Below are 22,691 nucleotides of genomic sequence, written 5' to 3' on the forward strand. Positions count from 1 at the left end.
GGCTTTCTAAGCATGGGACGAGTGCAAGTCTGGATGAGCTCTAAAGGGATATGACGGTGTTTCATTTTTGTGTCAAAGTCAAGGTTTCTCCCTATTTCCTATAAAGCAGGGAGGCAATTTAAAATGCTGTCTGGGGCGAGGGGCTGAATCTGCCCCTTTACCCTATCTATTAATGTTTAATAGATTATTGTATTTTAATGTTCTGTTGGAAGCCGTCCAGAGTGGCTGGGGAAAGCCAGCCAGATGGTTGGGGTATAAACAATAAATTATTCTTATATTATTATTATCCTGCATTTTCCTCCCCAGCAGTTTCTCTCCTGGTTGGCTGCAACCTACACCGAGAGAAAAACAGCTGGCGGTGGGTTATTCTTGTGGGGGGAAGCCTAAGTAGGGGAAGGGCTCAGTGCCCCACCCAAGCCAACAAGCCGTGCTTTTTTGAAATTGCCCCACTTGTTCTTCGTTGGAAGTGGACGCCCAGCCCATTGTGCTGCCATAATGCCTAGTTTGTTGTTCCTCAGCGGAGGCATCTAAAGTGCTATTTTCAATCCAGCTCTTTTCATTTGATTCACAGCCCAAACCCTTATATGTTAGCTTTTTTATTTATTTAACCCCTTGTCTATTTAACCCAAACACTTACAGGCTCTTTTAGGGTAATGCGTGTTTAGAGTTGAAAACAGTTTGTAAGAGTTTGTATGACTTTTCCTATGACTCACCACCAGAACATTTCAAAGGGGCAGGGAATGATGTTTGAAAAGTTTGTCCCTGAAAAAACTCCACACAACAGCCTAATGGAGGTTCAAAACGAATTGTGCCAATTAATTCACAAGAGGAGACACCCTCCCCTAAATACGCAAGGATAACCAACGTTGTGAGAACAACATGAATAGAAGCAGAATAAGTGTTATTCAGGGTTCCTTAAGCATCCTTCTACTTCACAACAACTTTCCCACGCATACTGCAAATTGCATTCTTTTTCAGACAATTCAGTCTGAGCAGACTTTGGGCACAATCCACCTCCTTGCATGAATGCAGCCTTACACGTATCATTCTTTAGAAGTGGCTATTTGAAGTGGCAGCAACAGGGATCGCCTTCCCCTACAAATGCAAACAGAAGCTTCAGAGGGATTTTTCTCAGGATTGCAGCAGGGGAGAAAATGATTAACTTTCTCCTTCATGCCTGCTGCAGTCCCAGAAATGATCAGCTCCCCTCAATGGATGCTATCTGCACCCCCCACCTCCCCCACCCAAAAGTGCATGTTAAATGCAAGGATGGCATTTAAAATCATGTCTAAGTTTGGCCCACAGACTGTGCAACACTTACTTATACAGTCATACCTCGGTTTAAGTACGTCTCGGTTTGAGTATTTTCAGTTTAAGTACTCCGCGGACCCGTCTGGAACGGATTAATCCACTTTCCATTACTTTTATGGGAAAGTTCACTTCAGGTTAAGTACGCTTCAGGTTAAGTATGGACTTCCAGAACCAATTACACTCATACCTCGGGTTAAGTACGCTTCAGGTTGAGTACTCTGCGGACCCGTCTGGAACAGATTAATCCACTTTCCATTACTTTCAATGGGAAAGTTCGCTTCAGGTTAAGTACAGACTTCCGGAACCAATTGTGTTTGTAAACCGAGGTACCACTGTATATCCCTGGATCTGTAATGCATAGATTTGAAGATACCACTTCCCTGACCACCTGTGAGAATGTGGCACTGTGACCCAGGTGGCGCTGTGGGTTATCCACAGATCAGAAGGTCAGCGGTTCGAATCCCTGTGACGGGGTGAGCTCCCGTTGCTCAGACCCAGCTCTTGCCAACCTAGCAGTTCGAAAGCACGTCAAAATGCAAGTAGATAAATAGGAACCACTACAGCGGGAAGGTAAACGGTGTTTCCGTGTGCTGCTCTGGTTCGCCAGAAGTGGCTTTGTCATGCTGGCCACATGACCTGGAAGCTATACGCCGGCTCCCTCGGCCAATAATGTGAGATGAGCGTGCAACCCCAGAGTTGGTCACGACTGGACCTAATGGTCAGGGGTCCATTTACCTTTACTTCCCTGACCACCTGTGAGAATTGCTTCTAGCAATGAGACTGGGGAGTTTTTCTTACTGGCAGTTGAGAGCCAGTGTGTTATAGTTGTTAGAGTGCTAATTTCTAATCCTCGCTCAGGCACAAAGTTCAGTCAGTGACTTTGAGTTAGTCACTGTCACTCAGTCTAACCACCTTGAGCTCTTTGGAGATAAGGTGGAATATAATTGTCATAATAAATAAAAAATACATTTAATTATGGTAATCCTTTGGAATGAGCTACAGCCAGCATGGCCAATGATCAGGGATGATGGGAGCTGCAGTTCAGCAAAGTCTGGAAAGTTTTTCAGTCCTTTAGCAAAGTGATAGCATCCCAGTGCCCCAATGACAGATATGGACAGGAATAAAAGTTCAAGACCCCATTACTGAATAAGACTGAATAAAAGGCAAACAAGATGCAATATGCAGTATTTTCATTCAAATGAAGTTGGAAAAGCTCTAATGGAATAACTTTCTAGCAAAACATGATTTTAATAAAAATCTTATTGATTGATTTTTCGCAAAAACACACACCCCAAAACCCACCTTTACACCAGGGACCCGGAAGGTGTAGGGCTTGTCAGTCCAATCCCTGCACAGTCTCATCAGGGCTGACCTTAAGGCAATTGGAGCAATTTGGCCAAATTGGGCCCCGCATGCCGCTCCTAATGGGTCCCCCGTACCAGGGCAATCTAGATGGATTTTATTTACGGTATATCTATAACTTTTTGCAGACTTTGGCTGTGAACTGGGGCCCTACAAAAAAAATATTCAAGTTGCGCCCCACTGCTTCAAATTGGACCCCACTGGCTAGCCCTGAGTCTCATAGTTACTGGGCCTGAGTTGCCCTGCCCTTGCATGAAGTCTTGGGTTTGCAATTTTGGGAGAGGGGAGACTGCCCACTGGTGAGGCCCCCTAGATTTAGAGGCCCTAGGCTTCAGCCTACTTAGTCTAAACATAAATCCGGCACTGTTCAAAAGCTCGTCTTCCTTCGTTGGAACTTGGCAAAACTTTGGTTCCTATTGAGAATGACTCTAAGGTGACTAAACTCTGGATAAAGGTGCCTGTGAATAAATGTTAACAGAAATATACTGCATGATTTTAGTGCATTGGGTTTCATTCAAGCACATTCCCTCTGACATGCCCGTCCGGTATATATCCTGGGATATAAATTAACCTGCAATTAACTCTGGACATTTTGGGGTGTGAGCTCAGACCAGGTATCACAAATGCCACTTCAAAAGAAGGCGCAATTAAACATCTACAGGTACCTGGTGCTGAAGGGAAAAAAACCTGCAGTTTCCAACTTGTTCCTCTTAAGTCTTTCTAACTGAACAACAAATGAGAGATCAACAATGTTCTTTTGGAAAGATGCCATTTGTGACTCCATCAGTAGAGTCTCTGCATCATGTTGCTGAGTGCAAGCCTGCACTTCCAAGCTCTTTGATCAGCACCATTTGCTGTGCTGTAATTCATGCCAAGCGCCATCATTACTAGCCATTAAGAATAAGTAAGGCTGCCAACTTAATATTTTCAAAAAAGAAATGCCAGAGCTCTGGATGGAGGAAGACAGATGGAGCCAGGGAATCCATGAATCTGGAGCCTAGGAAACAGAGCCTGGGCAGAACTCTGATGATGCTAAGCAGGTGAGTGCACAGACAAGCCGGAATTTGGTAAGCAAGCAGGGCCGGCCCTACCCTGAGGCTCCCAGTACGTTTCCGATCCCAATTCAAAGTGTTGGTGCTGACCTTTAAAGCCCTAAATGGCCTTGGCCCAGTATACCTGAAGGAGCATCTCCATCCCCATCGTTCAACCCGGACACTGAGGTCCAGCTCTGAGGGCTTTCTGGCGGTTCCCTCCCTGTGAGAAGTGAGTTTACAGGGAACCAGGCAGAGGGCCTTCTCGGTAGTGGCGCCCTCCCATCAGATGTCATGGAAATAAACAACTGTCTGACTTTTAGAAGACATCTGAAGGCAACCCTGTTTAGGGAAGTTTTTAATGTTTGATGTTTTAGCATGTTTTTAATATTCTGTTGGGAGCCACCCAGAGTGGCTCGGGAAATCCAGCCAGATGGGCGAGGTATAAATAAATATATTATTATTATTATTATTATTATTATTATTATTATTATTATTATTATTACAAAAGGGGACTTGAGCTGGTATCACACCCATGCACGTGTTGGTGCAAACTGGCTCCATTGCCACTGCATAGCAGCATATGTTTGAGCTAAAGCACTGAGCAAGCAATGGCGATCATAGAATATGAGAATTGTAGAGTTGGAAGGGACCCCAAGGGTCGTCTAGTCCAACCCCCTGCAATGCAGGAAACTCAGCTAAAACATCCATGTGTTGGCTGACTGAGCTCTGTCAACCCCACAGTCCACCTTGCACCCCCTAAGCTGACCTTCTGCTCTTAGGCACAGTGGGGAGCACGCTATGCTGTCAGCATTGAAGAAAGATCCAATTGCCAGTCTAGTTGACTTCTGTGCATGGAACTTGGATGGAGCGCCATTTTGTCCTTTGCCTCAGGCAAGCCCTGCTTTCACATCCTTCTTGTTAAAACAGAAAGCATTTATTTCCCCCCAGCCAAGGTTCCTTCCCATTGGGAAGGGAGCATTGTAAATAGGCGCCGTTTACATACTTAGCATTTGTAATGCTTTTGAAGCTTCAAGGAGCAATTAGGTAAATAAACTGCTGCTGCTGCGGGAACAATTTGTTGTTGCTCAAAACTACCAGAACTCTTTCCAAGTTGGATGCTTTCCAGATTCCTTTTAATGAAATGTAGGGCAGAAGCTTTGTAAAGGAGCCTCCCCATAGCAGTTCACCATAGTTAAGGGTGGGTGCTTCTGTGAGAAAAGAAACCAGAAGCTGGTATGGTAGTTTTCAGGTCTATATTACAAAAATTGGGTGCTACTCCCACTCTCCGCCGAGCTGCAGCAAAATTCCAAGGGGTTCCTAGCACTCACCCACAGTCTGTGGTCCTTTGGAAAATTGAGACATGGCAGAGACGGTTGTAGCTTGAAGAAATAGGATTTATTCACCTATTTACACCTTCAGTCTGCATGGTGAGTCATTTCAAGAGGAGCTGTCCCCCACAGTAGTGCAGCCAGCCTTCAGCCAGCCTGCCCAGGATGGACCCCAGTCCTTCCTCCTCCTCCTCCTCCTCCTTCCCAGCACCCCCTGCTCAAGTCTCTCTTTTCTTGTCACCTCACACCCAGTTGCCCTGGCAACCTTCCAACCCTCCCTTCGAGTTAATAACTTAATTTGTTTTGGAGGTCCGTTCTTAACCTGAAACTGTTTTTAACCTGAGGTACCACTGTAGCTGGGACGCAGGTGGCGCTGTGGGTTAAACCACAGAGCCTAGGGCTTGCTGATCAGAAGGTTGGCGGTTTGAATCCCTGTGACGGGGTGAGCTCCTGTTGCTCGGTCCCTGCTCCTGACAACCTAGCAGTTCGAAAGCATGTCAAAGTGCAAGTAGATAAATAGGTGGGAAGGTAAATGGTGTTTCCGTGTGCTGCTCTGGTTTCAGTGTTCCGTTGCGCCAGGAGAGGCTTAGTCATGCTGGCCACATGAGCTAATTCCTTCCTTACGTGCTACTTTGCTACATGGAAGTGCTTTATATAGAGAAGCACAAGTTTACCAACTCTGTGAGCTAGAAAGAACTTTTAAAGTGCTGGCTTTGACCTATAAAGCCTTTAATAGGTCTGGACTGCAACAAACCATCCCAGACTCTGTGTTCATCATTTGAGGCCCTTCTTCAAGGGTCTGGAAAGTGGCAACACAAAAACGGGCCTTATCTGTAGTGGCTCCCCGTGTGCGGAATGCTCTCGCCATGGAGGTTCGCCTGGCACCTTCATTATACAGTGCAGCTCAGACACAGGTAGAATCTCTAGACACATATAAAAATGCTGTGAAAAATATGTTGAATTTGCCATAAGCTCACCATTGCCATCTAGTGTCACATTTGTATAATGCACTTAAATTGCACATAAAATATTATATTTGCAGCTGTATAGCTGAGTCCTCAGCTTTACCTCACTGACACGTGGGAGGGAAAGAAAACCGGGGAAGATGAATGGGGAGGCAGGAGTGCACAAAGCCAGGAGCTAGAGCTTGCAGGACATTCACAAACTGATTCGAAACAACCTCTCCAAACTTTGGCTCTGGGGTCAAATGTATTTATGCATTTTTATACATGGCATATTATACTACTGTTTGAGCTAGGCAAGCACTTTCCTTTCCCCTCACTAGCTGCAAGATTCCTCCTTTGAAAAACATCCCGAAATGTATGTCAGAACCACTCTATTGTGATGTGTATTTCAAAGCTATGCTTTTCAAAGGCAGTACCGCAATTTTGCCCTCATTTGCAAGGCTTCTATTGATGTGACGCTAGCCGTCACTTCTTGTTTTCGCCAAAATAGCTCATCAAATTGAGGAATGATTCTATACAATATGAAACACTCTGCTAGCTTCTCCTTTTTGGTAATTTGTGGATGGAATCTCCCCCACCCTTTTTTCTTCTTCTTCCAGGTCACGTACCAAGGTAATCTCAGAAAGGTTTTGCAATTTGTTGTCGTTTTATTTCTGGGCATTTGATAAGAATGTTCTAAACCATTGTGTGGACTTGCATTGCACATGGCCAAACTATAGTGTGGCTCTTCAAGCATTTAGGTGATCTCTGGCTTATCTGCCCAAGTGCAAATCCAATTGTTGGGTTGAAATGCACGAGGGTGCAACTGCCTCCGCTCCCCCAAGCGTAGCTGGCTCAGCAATATATTGTTTGGGCTATAACAGCAATACGCAACATGAGCCCCCCTAAGTGAACTACAACTCCCATCAGCTCCTGTTGTTGTTGTTTGGTCGTTCAGTCATGTCCAACTCTTCGTGACCCCATGGACCCCCACCATTCCTCCTTAGTGCAATCCTCCTCCTCACAGCCCTTGACATCTGCTTCTCCCGATCCCCTTGATCATCAAATCTCTTGCTTCTAGCACCTCCCAGCTCATTCCCTTCCCCAGACTACTCCCCAGTGTCTACCAACACAATCCAGGGTCTAAGTCTTCTTTCTGTATCCTCCCTGGGGGGGCTCTTGTGTGGGTTGTTCCCTCCACTCTTTCTCATCCAGCCAGTCCCAGACTGGCTATCTGTTGCAGCACTGTTGTTGTTGTTTAGTCATTTAGTCGTGTCCGACTCTTCGTGACCCCATGGACCAGAGCACGCCAGGCACTCCTGTCTTGCACTGCCTCCCACAGTTTGGTCAAACTCATGTTCGTAGCTTCGAGAACACTGTCCAACCATCTCGTCCTCTGTCGTCCCCTTCTCCTAGTGCCCTCAATCTTTCCCAACATCAGGGTCTTTTCCAAGGATTCTTCTCTTCTCATGAGGTGGCCAAAGTATTGGAGCCTCAGCTTCAGGATCTGTCCTTCCAGTGAGCACTCAGGGCTGATTTCCTTCAGAATGAATAGGTTTGATCTTCTTGCAGTCCATGGGACTCTCAAGAGTCTTCTCCAGCACCATAATTCAAAAGCAGCACTGTTACCCATTGCTAAATTCAGAGGTCATCCTCCAGGTCCTAGGTAGAAACTAGCCCTTGGATTATAAAGGCAACCTACTAGTTCTTATTCTCAATGGGGGTCCTGGTTTCTCTTGCAATCTGTGAACCAGCCTAGTAGAAAATTTAATTTCTCTTTTCCCAACTTCCATACTGCAGGGATAGTAAAACCAATGTTCGGCTAAGGTGTGGCCCTCCAGATATTCCTGGCTCCCATTATCCTTGACCATTGGCCATGCTGCCTGGGGTTGATGAGAGTTGGAGTGAGGGATCAGGGAGAAATGTGATTCAGCTCACATTTAAAGGCGAACTGACCTAATCCACACTTTCCAAAACAATATGCAAAAGAAACAAAACACAGCCACCCATGGAAATCTGCACTACTTTGAATTTTGCAATGCAGTTTTCCACCCAAGTAATGCGTACAAAATTGCATACACAAAGTGTGCCTTAAAATGTATACATGAGTGAAAATAGCATACAGAAATGCATTATATTTGGGGAAAATGTTGTTGTTTTTAAAAAAATGTTGATATTAGTCAGAATTGCACACAAAATGTGTGTATCAGGAGAAATTCATGCTAAAATATTGATACAAGGACTTCTTTCTTCTTTTAAAAAAATGCAAACTGATGCAGAAATGTGGAGAACAGAATTTAAACAATTTAGAAACTGGGAAAGCAGAACAGATTCCCTCATCCTTTGGAGTCCAGTAGTGTCCAGAGGGTCACAGGATAGTCACTGCACTGTTCCTTTTGTCATAATCACCAGTCTACCATCTGCATCACTTATAGAATGTGCAGCAGCAAATATCACACAACCCATTAAGGACTTGCTGTGCATGGAGAATTTCCTTCCTTGGCGACCTTGAGCTGCAGTGGAGACCTGGCCTTGGGTCAGTCAACCTCTTCTTTTCATTTAAGCCAAGCGGCCTCTTTCCTTCAGCTTGGCTTGGATGATGAGAAGCAAAGGAGCGGAACCCTCGAGCTCCGGCACTTATTTCCTCCTCTTCCCATTAGCACATCTTCATTTGCTTTAGCTGAATGGCTTGCTGACAAAACACCAGACCATTAAATATGCAGGCCCATCTTCTCTTGCGCCAGAGAGATTAATAAGACTTCTCAGTAATCTGCACACTTCTGATTTGTGTAGACTGCGGCTGCACCGCACAATTTAGCTGTGTTATTCGGAGATGTCACATATAATAATGTCCACAGGTGTGCGATGATGGGAAAAGGTGAAAAAAAGAAAGAAAGGGGTGGGGGGTGGGGAGGAAACAGAACTAGTAGAACATCAGAGATAATTTCAAGCTCAATCGGAGCTTTGACCTAACTCCATTTTCCTACATGAAGGTGTTTTCTGATCTCCATGCTGAAACATATCTTAAATACCACCACATTGCAGCATAATTTGGGAGCATCTGAGCACGCCGGATACTTCTTTTGAGCACTGAACTTTACCACAAAATATGCTGTCGAGTGCATTGCGTTTGGGCAAAATCGCAGGGGGTCAGCAATTCACTGCCTATTGTATTGCTTCTGACCAGTGATGGCGGGGGGTCATATAACTGCTGGCTTGCTAGCTGCCCTTATTGATATCAAGAGGCTTCATCTGTACCAGAAGCTTACTGATTTTATATAACGAGGTAGTAAGCAGAGGTGGTAGACTTCTGGACCCTTTCACTTCACAGTTCCCTTACAAGGCTCATATAGTGATGGGAGTGGGGGGTGGGGTTTCAATTCTGTTTGCATTTAAAGTCAACTTTATCACATCCCCCAAAACAACATGCCACCCAAAACACAGGTATTCTTTGAAATTTGCATTCATGTGAATTTTGTGGTGCATTTCTCCAAGCAATCAATAGTTACCAAAAATGCATATTTTATTAATATTTTTATTAAGAAGGACAATATTTGGGAAGGATGCCATGAAAGGCTACCATGGCTCCTGCCCACCTAGCAGTTTGAAAGCACATCAAAGTGCAAGTAGATAAATAGGGACCGTTCCGGCGGGAAGGTAAACAGCGTTTCCGTGCGCTGCTCTGGTTCGCCAGAAGCGGCTTTGTCATGCTGGCCACATGACCTGGAAGCTGTACACCGGCTCCCTCGGCCAATAATGTGAGATGAGCACCGCAACCCCAGAGTCGGTCACGACTGGACCTAATGGTCAGGGGTCCCTTTACCTTTACCATGGACAATATTTGGGAGATGTTTGGGGTGTGGCAGAGGGCTGAGAAGAATTTTTGGGTGTTAAAATATTGGAAATTGCGAGTGGGGTGAAAAATATAAATGTTATGGTAAGATGGACAGATGATTTGGGTTGAACCTGGATGGGTTGTGATTTTAATAATTGAAACAAGGGAAATTATGAAATCTGCTGTTATGAAGGGGGTGGGAGAAGATTTTGAGTAATTTAAATTTGATTTGAAAAAATATGAAAAATAATGGATTTTATGGAAATTTTTGTAAGGGGTATTTAGGCTAAAGGTAGGAAAATATTTGAATAATGGGAATAAGAATAGAATAAGAATTATAAGTTAGTTTTGAGGGAGGTTTGTGTTAAAAATTATGTTAGAATAGGTGAAGGATAGGTGAAGGATATGATAGGTGAAGGATATAGGTGAAGGATATGATTTAAATAAGGAGAAAAGTTAGGAATTAAGTAAATTGCCAAAGATGAGTTAAAATGAAAATCAGAAAGATGGGTTTGAGGAAGTCCAATTAATTATGGTTACAGGTAGGTAACCGTGTTGGTCTGGGTCGAAGTAAAATAAAAAAATTCCTTCAGTAGCACCTTAAAGACCAACTAAGTTTTTATTTTGGTATGAGCTTTCGTGTAATTCCTTCAGTAGCACCTTAAAGACCAACTAAGTTTTTATTTTGGTATGAGCTTTCATGTGCATGCACACTTCTTCAGATACACTGAAATAGGAGTCCCCAGGCGCTTATCTGAAGAAGTGTGCATGCACACGAAAGCTCATACCAAAATAAAAACTCAGTTGGTCTTTAAGGTGCTACTGAAGGAATTTTTTTATTTTACAATTAATTATGTTAAGGGAATTGGGTGAGAAAATAACATTTATGTATTATTATTATTTTGTTTTGTTGTTGTTGTTGTTGTGGCTGGTGGGTTTGGGTTTGGGTTTAGTAGTTGTTTTAATGTAGAATAGAGGCAGAGAAGGGAAATTCTCTTAGGCTGGGAGAATAAAGGCAAGTTCCTGAGTGAGAGTTGGAACGCTATACCCTTTTGTTAAAATCAAAGGTTAAGGTTGTCTGCTTTTATTGCTTCTTTTATTTTTATTTTTATTTTGTTTTGCTTTTGAGGTTGTGATTTTTTGTCATTTTGTGTATGTATTTTGGGTTTGTTATATCTCATATCATAAAATGAATAAATTTTCATTTTTTAAAAAAAGAAGTTGATCATTCTTGTAGTCCTCTCTGGAATCAAGAATAGCCCCAACTACAGAACTCTTTCTCATTTGCGTTGAGCAACCTGCAGGGAACAGAGGTGGAGGAAGCTGGAAGATGCTGTTGAATGCTGGCTGGCATTGGGATTTCATTTTTCTTAAACATCCCTCTTTTATTAATTTCAAGTTTTAAATGAAACCCCCACTGGTATCGGGTGCTCTAGAAACAGAAGTGACAAAAGCATTAACAAATTTGGGGGCAGGGAGAGATTACACAAATTATTTGCATTGCTTTCCCTTCTTTACGCTCCTCCCAGCCTACATGCTGGCAGCTTTTTCTTCCAAATGAATAGTACTTTTAAAACCAAAGGAATTAAATCAATGAGGTTTTAAAGAAGCTCTTCAGCAGATCTTCAGAATGCAAGTGGTCTCCCTTTTTCTGCTGAACAAATAAACTGCAGTGGGATGTGAAGTTGGATTTGAAGCAGCATCAGGAGCCAGACCAAAGAGACCTGACTTGCTGTCCTGTATTTTTGCAGGAGACTGCCTTGGATACTTACGGATTTTCTTTTAATTGAGAAGTAATCTCTTTTCACTCACTGGTTTGACAAGATCCACCACTTTGCAATTGTGCATTGCATTACCGTCTATTTGGTGCTGGGGCACGTTGAAGCACCGGCAGAGGAAGAGGGATGTGGGGAGAGTGCTCCACCCCCGGCAGTGTGATCCCAGTGGGGTGCCATCGTGGCTGGGTCTCCTGCGCTGGGCGCCATGCTCCTGCAGGTGACGTGTCATGCCCCCAGGACATGCGCCACACCCCTGCAGGCGACATGCCATGCCCCTGTGGGAGGTGTGCCACGCCCCTGGGATGCATGCCACCCCCCGGCACATGTGCCAGCCACGCCCCCAACTGCTCTCTGCCCCCCAGTGCCGGAGCATGAAGCTTTGCCACTGCGTTGAAGGACACTCCAGATGTATCTGAGTGGGGTGGAAAGGATTTTATTTTATCTTTCACGCAGTACCGCAGAGAGTTGGCCAGTGTCAAGTGTAAAGGTGCAGGGTCCCACTATAAGAGACCACTGGGTGGGATTTTATTTTTATTTGTTTTATTTATTAAATTCATATAGCACCCTTCTTCTGAAGATCACGGGAGGTTCACAACAAAAATAAAAAATGAAGACAACAAATACATATTAAAACAAAAGCAAAAGAAACCAATAACACCCCCCTCCCCGACACAGTCCTCCAGTTCCATAACATCTAAATGTTCCACTTGATTATTGCTGTTTGTTGCACTACTTCTGGTCACATTTCTCCTGCTTCTTCCTTATAGGCACACCTATGGCAGTGGCATAGCATGGTTGCCAGCACCCCAGGGCCAATTGGAGTGGGGTAGGAAGGAGGGAAATGGACAGAGTACACATGTGCATTCAACTGCCTAACAGTGTCTGCATCCCCCAGGATTTCACAGCCACAGAGATAACAAAAGAAGAGTTGTTCCGTTGACTGGAGAGGTCACTTCTGGGTTTGCGTGGAGAAGCTGTTTTCAATGGAGCCCAATGTCAGGGATTGGGCAGAGGGGAATGGTGGAGACTGTCTTCCCAGCCTGATCCTTCCAGAGAAGAAGGAGACAGTTCAGAATTAGAACAAGGGTTTGAGGGAGATCACAGCTCAGAGGCAGATGAGGGGGAAAGCTGGAAAATAATGGGGGAGGAGGAGGAGGAAGCACTGGGGGGGGGAGGCAACAGTTGACGAACACAGTGTCTTTAGAAAGCATTCCAGACCCTCCTCTCCCAGAACCCGGCGAGCATTGAAAGTAGGAGAGCAGAGAGCTCAGAGACAGACGACAGACGCATGAAGGGAGAGAGGGAGGGGGTGGAGACTCATTCAGGGCAACACCATTATTCCAAGAGGCTGCATTTCCAAGTCTCTTTCTGTGAATATTGAATAAAAAGCAATTGGTAAGAACTTCCTTCTCTTTTCCATTCCTGGCGACCTGCCGTGGGGGTTGGATCCACTGCTACCTGACATCCAGGAACAGAAGCATGCAGCTGTACTGAGGCAGCACTGGGTGTTGAAATTTTGTGCCCCCTAACAGCCACCCCCTCCCCCCCTCCACTATGCCACTGCCTGATGGAGAGACACCTTTGGATTCAGTAGTGCTTAATCCAATGAGGCCCTCCTGCTGCCCCCTGATTTCTTGTTCCAACCTTTATCTGCAGTGGTGGGAGTACACGCAGTTCCTTGTTGCCTTGTAGTGGAATGTTCTGCATTTTCTCTAATTCCGCAGACTAATAAATTCTCCCCAATCAATTAGCCTGCATCTTTGTCTGAGAACACAATGCACTTGCACTTGAAAAACAGCTTTAAAATATTGATAATTCTTCTTTAGTTTTGTGAAATTAAATTATATGAGCATTTGCTAAACCAAGAGGATATTTGCAAAAACTGCATACATTAATAAATGAATGAGCTCTCAGAATAAACAGGAAAGCGGGGGTGGGGAGAGGATAATGCGATTGTAAACAGACAATGCAATCATTTTCCTGCAAAGAGGGGAAATCATTTCGCATTCCTTTGAATCCTTTCACTCGAAACCACCTGTCTTTAGGTTTATTGTGGTAATATGCTTGGGCACTGCAGGAGGATAAGGAATTAATATTTGCAGATAGTAAGTAAAATATCAGAAAGTTAAATTGGGTTAATTGGAATGTGGACCACAAAAAAATGTAACACTGATGTAGGCGGAAGAGAAAGCAGGCCTTCCTAGTTGGGGAAGGAGGTGTTTGTGTGTGGTAGCCCAAGGTCAAATTAACTACACTCTGCCATTCAGAGCATCTGTTCTTTCAACAGAAAAACAATGTCCCAGTAGACACATATGTTTCTGTTGCTGCCTTGTAGGCTGTGAGGGCCAAGCTAGATGCTGCAAAGGAAACACAGTGTTCCAGACTAAATGTTTCCTTAGAAATGCAATTTTGTGTGTGTTGCAGGGGTGCAGGAGAACATTTTTGGAAGAGAATTAATGGGTGGGAGAGATTCTTAACTCATTTTCCACCTACCAATGCTCTTGTGCCAATGTCCTCCCAGACTTTTTTTAAAAAATACATTTTATTTGATTTTAGAAGTGTAAAGTTATAACAATACCAAGTACATATCCATATATGGAGATTTCTCTGAATCTCCAGACTTCCCACCCTCTCCTCCATGGGTCCTATCGTCAACATTTTCAACTGCATATTATTTCATAATCCACGTGTCACGTCTCTCCATATTGTCCAGAGTGTTTACTACATTACAAGTGTTATTAAAATTCTGCTAATGTTTTCATCAGCTTACATTGGTCTCCTAGATAAATTATGAAATTTCCCCATTCTTAAAGGTTTTGTCTTCTTGGTTCCTGAGCTTTCTGGTCAGTTTTGCCATTTTGGCGTATTCCAACAGCTTGGTTTGCTATTCCTCTCTTTTAAGGACTGTGTCTTCTTTCCATCTCTGGGCTAGAAGCATCCGTGGGGCTGTTGTTGCATTCATAAAAAGTCTTTTCTGGTCCTTCGGAATATCGGTACCTAAAATTCCTAATAAAAAAAAGTTTCTTTCTTTCTTTCTTTTTTTTACAAAGGTTATTTTGAACATTTTTTTTTCCAGTTCATTATATATCATTTCCCGGAATGCTTTTATTACCTTACACGACCAGCACATATGGTAAAAGCTACCTTCTTCTTCTTTTTTTTCACATTTCCAGTAAGTATTTGTACTTGTGTCCTCCCAGTCTTTTTAAAGTGAGCTCCAAAATCAGAAATGAGCCTAGCTGATGGGAAACCAGTTGCGGATGGGTGGGGAACATATTGGCAAAGAGGGTCAGGAATGGGAGGGTATAAACATTCATTTTTTACACCTTGGCAATCTTCTCATCTACTGTATGTATGTGCCCCCATCTATGTTATCTCAACCAAGGGTTGTGACCAGAGCCACCCCGTTCATGAGGCAGAGGAGGCATTTGCCTCAGGCGTCAGAAATGCAAGAGCAGGCGATCTACAAGCCCCACCAATTCAGCCACCCAGAGGGAGATGTTCTGTCAGTGTTTGAAAAAAACAAAGGTCCTGACTTCCTTTGTCTTCTCAGCCTGGTCCTCGGACCCTTGTCAGCATAAAAGAGTCCACAAGAAGAGAGTCTTCGCAGAGTATTTTCTGCTTTTATTCTTAAAAGTCTTTATCTGCAAAACGACCGACCAGCTGTACACACATCAACACTGCCAACTTTCTCTAAACAACCAACCCAACCACCACAAACACCCAAACAGATCATCCTATATATACACATAGGGTTGCCAGACTCAATAGAGGACAGGACTTTTGTGCCTTTAATTGCCCTGCCCTCTTTTGAGTCTGGAAACCTTAAAGAGAAACCAGCAGACCCTTTGCTTGGAAATTAATCAAAGGGTCTGTTGGTTTCTCTTTAAGGTTTCCAGACTCAAAAGAGAGCAGGGCAATTAAAGGCACAGAAGTCCTGTCCTTTATTGAGTCTGGCAACCCTACCGTGTTTCTCCGAAAATAAGCCATACCCCGAAAATAAGCCATAGTGATAGGCAGTTTAACCTTGTAGGTTAAACTGTACCCAGGGCCGTCTTAAGCACCTTTGGCGCCCTGGCACCGTGGTGCGACGGATCCCTCCTCCGCCCCCCGCCGCCCCGTTTTCCAGCGCAACGGGCGGGCAGGTGGCCGGGCTCCACGCGCAGCGCGGGCACCGAAGGGTGCTGCTGTGCGACAGGCGCGCGTGCGGGCTTGCTGCGCGGCGGAGCGGCCGGTGGGTGGGCAGGCGTGGCTGCATGGTGCCCCCCCTGGTGGGCTGGCACTGTGGCGCCCTGCGCCACCCAGCCTGGCCGTAGAGCCGGCCCTGACTGTACCATACTTAATTTTTTTTAAAAAGACATCCCCTGAAAATAAGCCACCATGTGTTTTTTTGAGGAAAAATAAATTTAAGAGGGTGTCTTATTTTTGGAGAAACACAGTATATACACAAGCGTATTTGGGTGAAAGGTTGCATGAGTCATGCAGGCTTTGCCAATTCATTGTAGGCTGCTGACTCATGCTGACTCAGTTCCTTTTTGAATTAAAGGAACAGTGGCTAATTTTTAAGCCATGACATGTTCTGGCATGCAGCCTTGCCTCCCGTCTTCCCAGACCCTGGGTGGAGAAGGCAAGCAAGTGACAACACTTTGAGGAACGCCCCAGCTCCCGCCAAGTGGGCAAGAGCTAGAGCGCCTTGGCGGTGGATGTGGGGTGGTGGTGGTGAAGGTGGGGGCAGGAGGCAGCAATTCCCATTTTGCCTCAGGTGGTGAGATGGGACAGGCTGCCTTGGTTGTGACCATGTGTTCAACGCAGAGGCAGATTTAGGGGAGCGTGACTGCTTCAGTTGTACTGGGTGCGGAGTCTTGGGGACGTGGCAGAGGACACCACAATTATTATTTAAAATGGGGTGCAAAAAGCAGGGGGGGGGAAAACCAAATTTTGGTGTTACACAGGGCTCTGCTGAAATTTGAGGCCAAGGTCCACAACTGGGAACATGATGTATTGAGTGGGCCACAGAGTTTGAGCACCGCTTCCCTCCCAATGCAAGTAGCAGCTTCAGAGGAGTAATTTTAGTCAGACTCACAGCAGGGAAGTCAACCCCACCCAGCTCCTTCTGCAATTCCACTTATCGTTTCATTTATTTATTTTGTAAAATCTACGCACCACTTGCTTGTAAAAATGACAACAACCCCTCAAAGTGATTTACAAAGGGAATAAAACAATAAAATTAGCAGTAAAAACAGTTCTAAATTATATTCTGGAAACGTGGGAGATTTCAAGGGGTAAAAAAAATATGGATGTACCGTGCTATATTAGAAGCAACAAACAAACAAACAAACTTGTTTTGATGAATTGGAAGAGCCGCAAATAGATTCCATTGAGCACATGGATTGATAATATGGACAGATTAGCTACATATGAACGTATTGCATGTCGACGCAAAATAAGAATGGATAAATGTGAAGAAATTTGGAATGAATATTTAAGCAATAAGGCGGATAGTGGTGGGAAGTAGAGGGAGGAGAGAGAGGTGGGAAAATATTGTTTTTTTAAAAAAAGGTGTAGTCATAGGTATATCAGTGTATTCAAATTTGAATTGTCAAATTGTGTTATTATGGTTTTTGATGTATGTGTCTTTTGTGGTTGATGTTTGTATCGAAAAATTGATTAAATAACTTTTTTAAAAAACCAAACAGTTAGATGCAATTGTTTACATTCAGAATAGAAAACCAGCAATATACTAAAAGCAGACTAAAACACACGCCAGCATTTTACATATCTGGGTAGGCTTGTCTAAACAAAAATGTTTTTAGCAGGCATCAAAAAGAATACAGTGAAAGTGCCTGTCTGGTGTTAACAGGTAGGGAGTTCTAAAGTGCAAATACAGCTCGGGGAGCTACTTATTGATTTCTTACAAATGCTGGATGGGTGAAACCGGTAACAGGGTGGATTATCAGGATGCATTTAATGGCACACCTAGGTCGAATCTAGACACATATAAAAACCGTTCTGAAAATGCTTTTTAAAAAGCGTTTTTAAAAATACAGTACATTGAATTTTCCATAAGGTTCACCATCGCTACCTAGTGTCACATTGTATATTGCACTTAAAACACACTTCAAACTAATTACAGGTAGGTAGCCGTGTTGGTCTGCCATAGTTGAAACAAAATTTAAAAATTCCTTCAAGTAGCACCTTAGAGACCAACTAAGTTTCTTATTGGTATGAGCTTTCGTGTGCATGGACACTTCTTCAGATACCAAAATAATCAGGATCACAAAATAATCCCATTCGAAGGTCAACCACATGTTCTATTTAGCTTCCGTGCACTGTCCTTTGATCTCTTATTTAAATTTACATTGCACACACTTAAAACGTTTTATTTGCTGAGTCCCTAATCTGGCCTTGATTTAGCTGGCAGCAGTGGGGAGCTGATGCTTGGAGAAAATACCTGTTACACATGGGTTTTGGAAATAATGTTATGCATCGTAAAGGTAAAGGTAAAGGGACCCCTGACCATTAGGTCCAGTCGCGACCGACTCTGGGGTTGCAGCGCTCATCTCGCACTATTGGCCGAGGGAGCCGGCATACAGCTTCCAGGTCATGTGGCCAGCATGAGAAAGCCGCTTCTGGCGAAACAGAGCAGCTCATGGAAATGCCGTTTACCTTCCCGCAGGAGCGGTACCTATTTATCTACTTGCACTTTGATGTGCTTTCGAACTGCTAGGTGGGCAGGAGCTGGGACCGAGCAACGGGATCTCACCGCTCCCGTTGCAGGGATTCGAACCGCCGACCTTCTGATCAGCAAGCCCTAGGCTCTTAGGTGTGAACTTACATGTTCACCTAAAAACTGTTTGAAGTGGCCGGTCATTTGCAGATTTAAACACACACACACACACACACACACACACCGTGTGAATCACAATTCTCCTAATATAATCTTGAGTGTGGTGTTCACAACCCGGTGTAATCTTAGCACCAAGTTTAATCTGCCCTCTCCCACAGGAATCTTATACACTGTGTTCCTTCTTCTCTCAGGCAGGCAAATCTTTCCTTCTTTAGGAACGGCAGATACACTATCCAGGTACACATTACTTAATTCAAGAGGCATCTCATGCAGGCATTGTTATGATTGCTGAGACCGAATTGGCAGTCACGACTCCTGGCTCCATTATGCAAGAATATGGGAGAAATATTCATAATTCATGGAGGTCACACTTTTCATGGGAGCTGAGGGAAAGTATTAGATTTTTTTTTTTTACAAAGGGCTAGATGTCCGGTTATGGAAGTCTGAGGTCAGACGTGCTTCCGTGGCAGAAGAGGTGTGGCAGTCTGTATCATTTCAGACTGCAGGAGGAGGAGGTGGAGGGGCTCTACTTACGTATCGCCAAAAAGAGGGAAAGCATTAGTAAAAAAAGGACCAGATAAAGGACACAAATTTCATAGAATCACATATAGCAACAACGTTTGCAATTTCAATAAAATATACTGTAGTGGGGAAGACTGGGAGCAGCTGACCTGCATGGCATCAAAGAGTTAACTGCCATTAAGGTTTTGTTTTAAGATTGTGAACTTGAGGGCAGATGGTCTCGGTACTGCTATTTCGAAGCCACTCTGACTCCCAGTCTTTGGGGCTTAACGGCAGTGTATAAATTAGGGCTGATTTGGGCAGAAATGAACTTTGGCTGACTTGGCTGGATTGCCCCAGGAGCAATTCGGGGCTGTCAGAGGGTGGGGCGTTGGGAAGGGGGGGAAAGCTTTAGCTGCATGCGCTTGCAAACACAGTCAAACTGAGCAGGAGCAAGCCCTCTGCTCGCCAGATGATTCTCTTCTGCTGGTTGTAGTCCTGTATAGGGGAGGTTTTTTTTTATAAATATAAAAAGTTTCATGCTTTATTATGTTTTATATATGTTGGAAGCCCTCCAGAGTGGCTGGGACAGCCCAGTCAGATGGGTGGGGTATAATAATAATAATAATAATAATAATAATAATAATAATAATAATGGAATAGGTTGTCCCTATTTTCATCAGATAAGTGTTGGAGGGCACGCTATTTTGAAAATATGTTGTTGATTTAACTTCTGGCGGCGTTTTCCTTTATTTTATTTTTTAATCTTTATTTCAAATTCTTAAAAGCAATAACAAAACATGTAAAATCTTATCAAATAACTTAAGCCAATATTATAAACAAAAAAGAACCAAAATCAGAATTTACCAAAAAAAGAAAGAAAAAAAGGAAAAAAAGAGAACAAAATAAAAATAAAAATTGACTCCCTACTGCTTATACACCCCTTCCCTTTTGATTAACTTTCACGCGGTTTCCTTTTTATTCAAGGTTAGGGCAACTGGGGACCCAGGTGGCGCTGTGGGTTAAACCACAGAGTCTAGGTTGGCGGTTCGAATCCCTGCAACGGGGTGAGCTCCCGTTGCTCAGTCCCAGCTCCTGCCCACCTAGCAGTTCGAAAGCACATCAAAGTGCAAGTAGATAAATAGGGACCGGTTCCGGCGGGAAGGTAAATGGCATTTCCATGTGCTGCTCTGGTTCACCAGAAGCAGCTTTGTCATGCTGGCCACATGACCCAGAAGCTGTCTGTGGACAAACGCCGGCTCCCTCGGCCTATAGAGCGAGATGAGCGCCGCAACCCCAGAGTCGGACACGACTGGACCTGATGGTCAGAGGCCCCTTTACCTTTTAGGGCAACTGGTACAACTGACTTCCTGTCATTCTTGAAAAAAATCTTTATTGTTTTATTAATTTAAAATACAACATACATACATTGAACAATATTCACTCCTTTCACAGACTATATAATAAACAAAAGAATACAAAAAGAAAAAAATTAAGGCAAAAGAATAAAAGATGAAAAAAGGAAAAAGGAGAAAAGGAAAAGAAAAAAGATATATATATATATATATATATATATATATATATATATATATATATATATATAGAAAAACTGCTACATCAAGGATAAAAACAATAAAAACAAAACTTCCAATTATTCTCTCTGTAATCTATATATTTTCGTTACTTTATTGCACAGTTGTAAGTATCTGCTTGCTATTTCGTTCCTTTTTCTTTCACATTCTTTCTTCCTGTCATTCTTTGTAGCCTGCTATGAGTGGGAAGGCCGATGCACTGGGATGACTGACATCTCAGATGAAAAGATAATCACAGAGATCTTAATTCAGAAGCCATGTTGTGGAATGGGATTGGGGGAGACACTCTGTTCAAATAAGTACATTAATAAGGGAGAGGGGTTGAGGACATATGAAATGTTGCGTCAAGGCTAATTGTTTCCTCACAAGCCATTGTTATTCTGTTTAACTTTTTTTTTATTAAAAAAAGCACTTAGTCACATCATAGTCTATTAGGAACTGGAATTGATGAACTGGATGAATTGGGGGTCCTGCTTGCAGGTGGTAAGACTATATCAAAAAGACTTTCCCACTTTGTTGAGTAAATATCAGGAATGGACACCATAGATCAGGATCACAAAATAATCCTTTGATCTCTTATTTAAATGTACATTCCACATTTCCTCCAAGGAAGTCAAGACAATGTACATGGCTCTGCCATCTGCCCATTTTATCCGCATAACAACCCCAAGAGGTAGGTTAGGCTGAGGGACAGTAGTTAGGCAACTGTCACCCAGGAAGCTTCATGGCCGACTGGGAATTTCAACCTGATTGCTACACCACACAGGCTTTGCTATTGTTGAAAAGAAAAGAAAAATCACAGTTATATCTATATACTGTATTGCCTGAATATAAGCATCACCTTTCCCCCCAAATTCTGACCGTGAAAAGTTAAAGTGTGGCTTAAATTCATGACCTTTCAAAAATCAGCATTTACTATATTGCTGCTGAAACAGACATATGGTAAAACGGAACGGGTGTGAGTGCCTGCATAATTTTAAGGGAGCGGCTTATAGTCTTGTCTTTTTTTCCTCCCCCCCCCCTTGAATTTTAAAGGTGCGGCTTATATTCAGGTGTGGCTTATATTCAGGCCAATACGGTAGTAACACTGATCTAAAGCCTTTGAATGATTGTGCTTATGTAGACAAAAGGAACACGCCACATTGTTTTTGGCATCCACCTGCCTTGGGGAGACAATGGAAGAGTGTGCCTTCAGAGGCAAAGTCAGACTGTTGGAAGGTTACAACACCTGCTGTGGCTGTAGAGATTGAAACAGGAGAGACATGTTTTGTTGCAGCTGGGGCAGATGAAGGTGTCTGGTTGTGCTGCTGCAGATGCACCCTGGCGTTTCTTCTGTCTATGTTCCTCCCAGCAATCATTGCAGTGGATATCCAACCTGACTGTCTCCAGGCACTGCAACCGTCTGCAAGGGATTCCCACATGGCAGGGTTAATGTTGCCAGCCTTCATGTCATGTCTACAGACAACTTTGTAATGCAGAGTTGGTTTGCTAACAGGCCTAGTTTCCCATAGGGCGCATTTTTGGGGATGCTGCTCTCTTCCATTCTGTGTACATGACCAAGCCAGCATAGACGTCGCTGAGACAGAAGTGCATACATGCCACATACCTTCCCGCTGCAGTGGTACCTATTTATCTACTTGCACTGGTGTGCTTTTGAACTGCTAGGTTGGCAGGAGCTGGGACAGAGCAATGGGAGCTCACCCTGTCACAGGGATACAAACTGCCAACCCTCTGATCAGCAAGCCCAAGACGCAAGGGCGGAGGAAGGGGTTGTGGTGGGGGTGGTCCGCCCTGGGTGTCACCACTGAGGGGGGTGACAAAAGGCCGGGCGGCACTTACCGCGGGGCCTACAGTGTGCCTGAGCCACACGTCTCTCCTGGGAGTGATGCAGTGGCTTGGGCGCCCGCAGGCTCCACGCTGCCCCAAATGGTCCGTCCGCCACCCCCCCCCCCAGCTATAGGGTGGCTGAGTGGAAGGAGACAGGCAGACTCCTCAGAGGCCTCGTGGAGCGTCCTGCCCTGGCTAGCCCCACCCCACGGGCGGCTGGCCCCACCCCTGGGCCCAGGGCTGCTTGCCACCCCAGGCACCCGATCGGCTTGTTCCCCTGCTGCCAAGAGGCTCAGTGGTTTAGACCACAGTGTCACCTCACGGTGTCCCGT

The sequence above is a fragment of the Zootoca vivipara genome, chromosome 15 (genome assembly GCF_965207765.1).
Source record: "Zootoca vivipara chromosome 15, rZooViv2.hap1.1, whole genome shotgun sequence".
In the NCBI taxonomy this organism is placed as follows: Eukaryota; Metazoa; Chordata; class Lepidosauria; order Squamata; family Lacertidae; genus Zootoca; species Zootoca vivipara.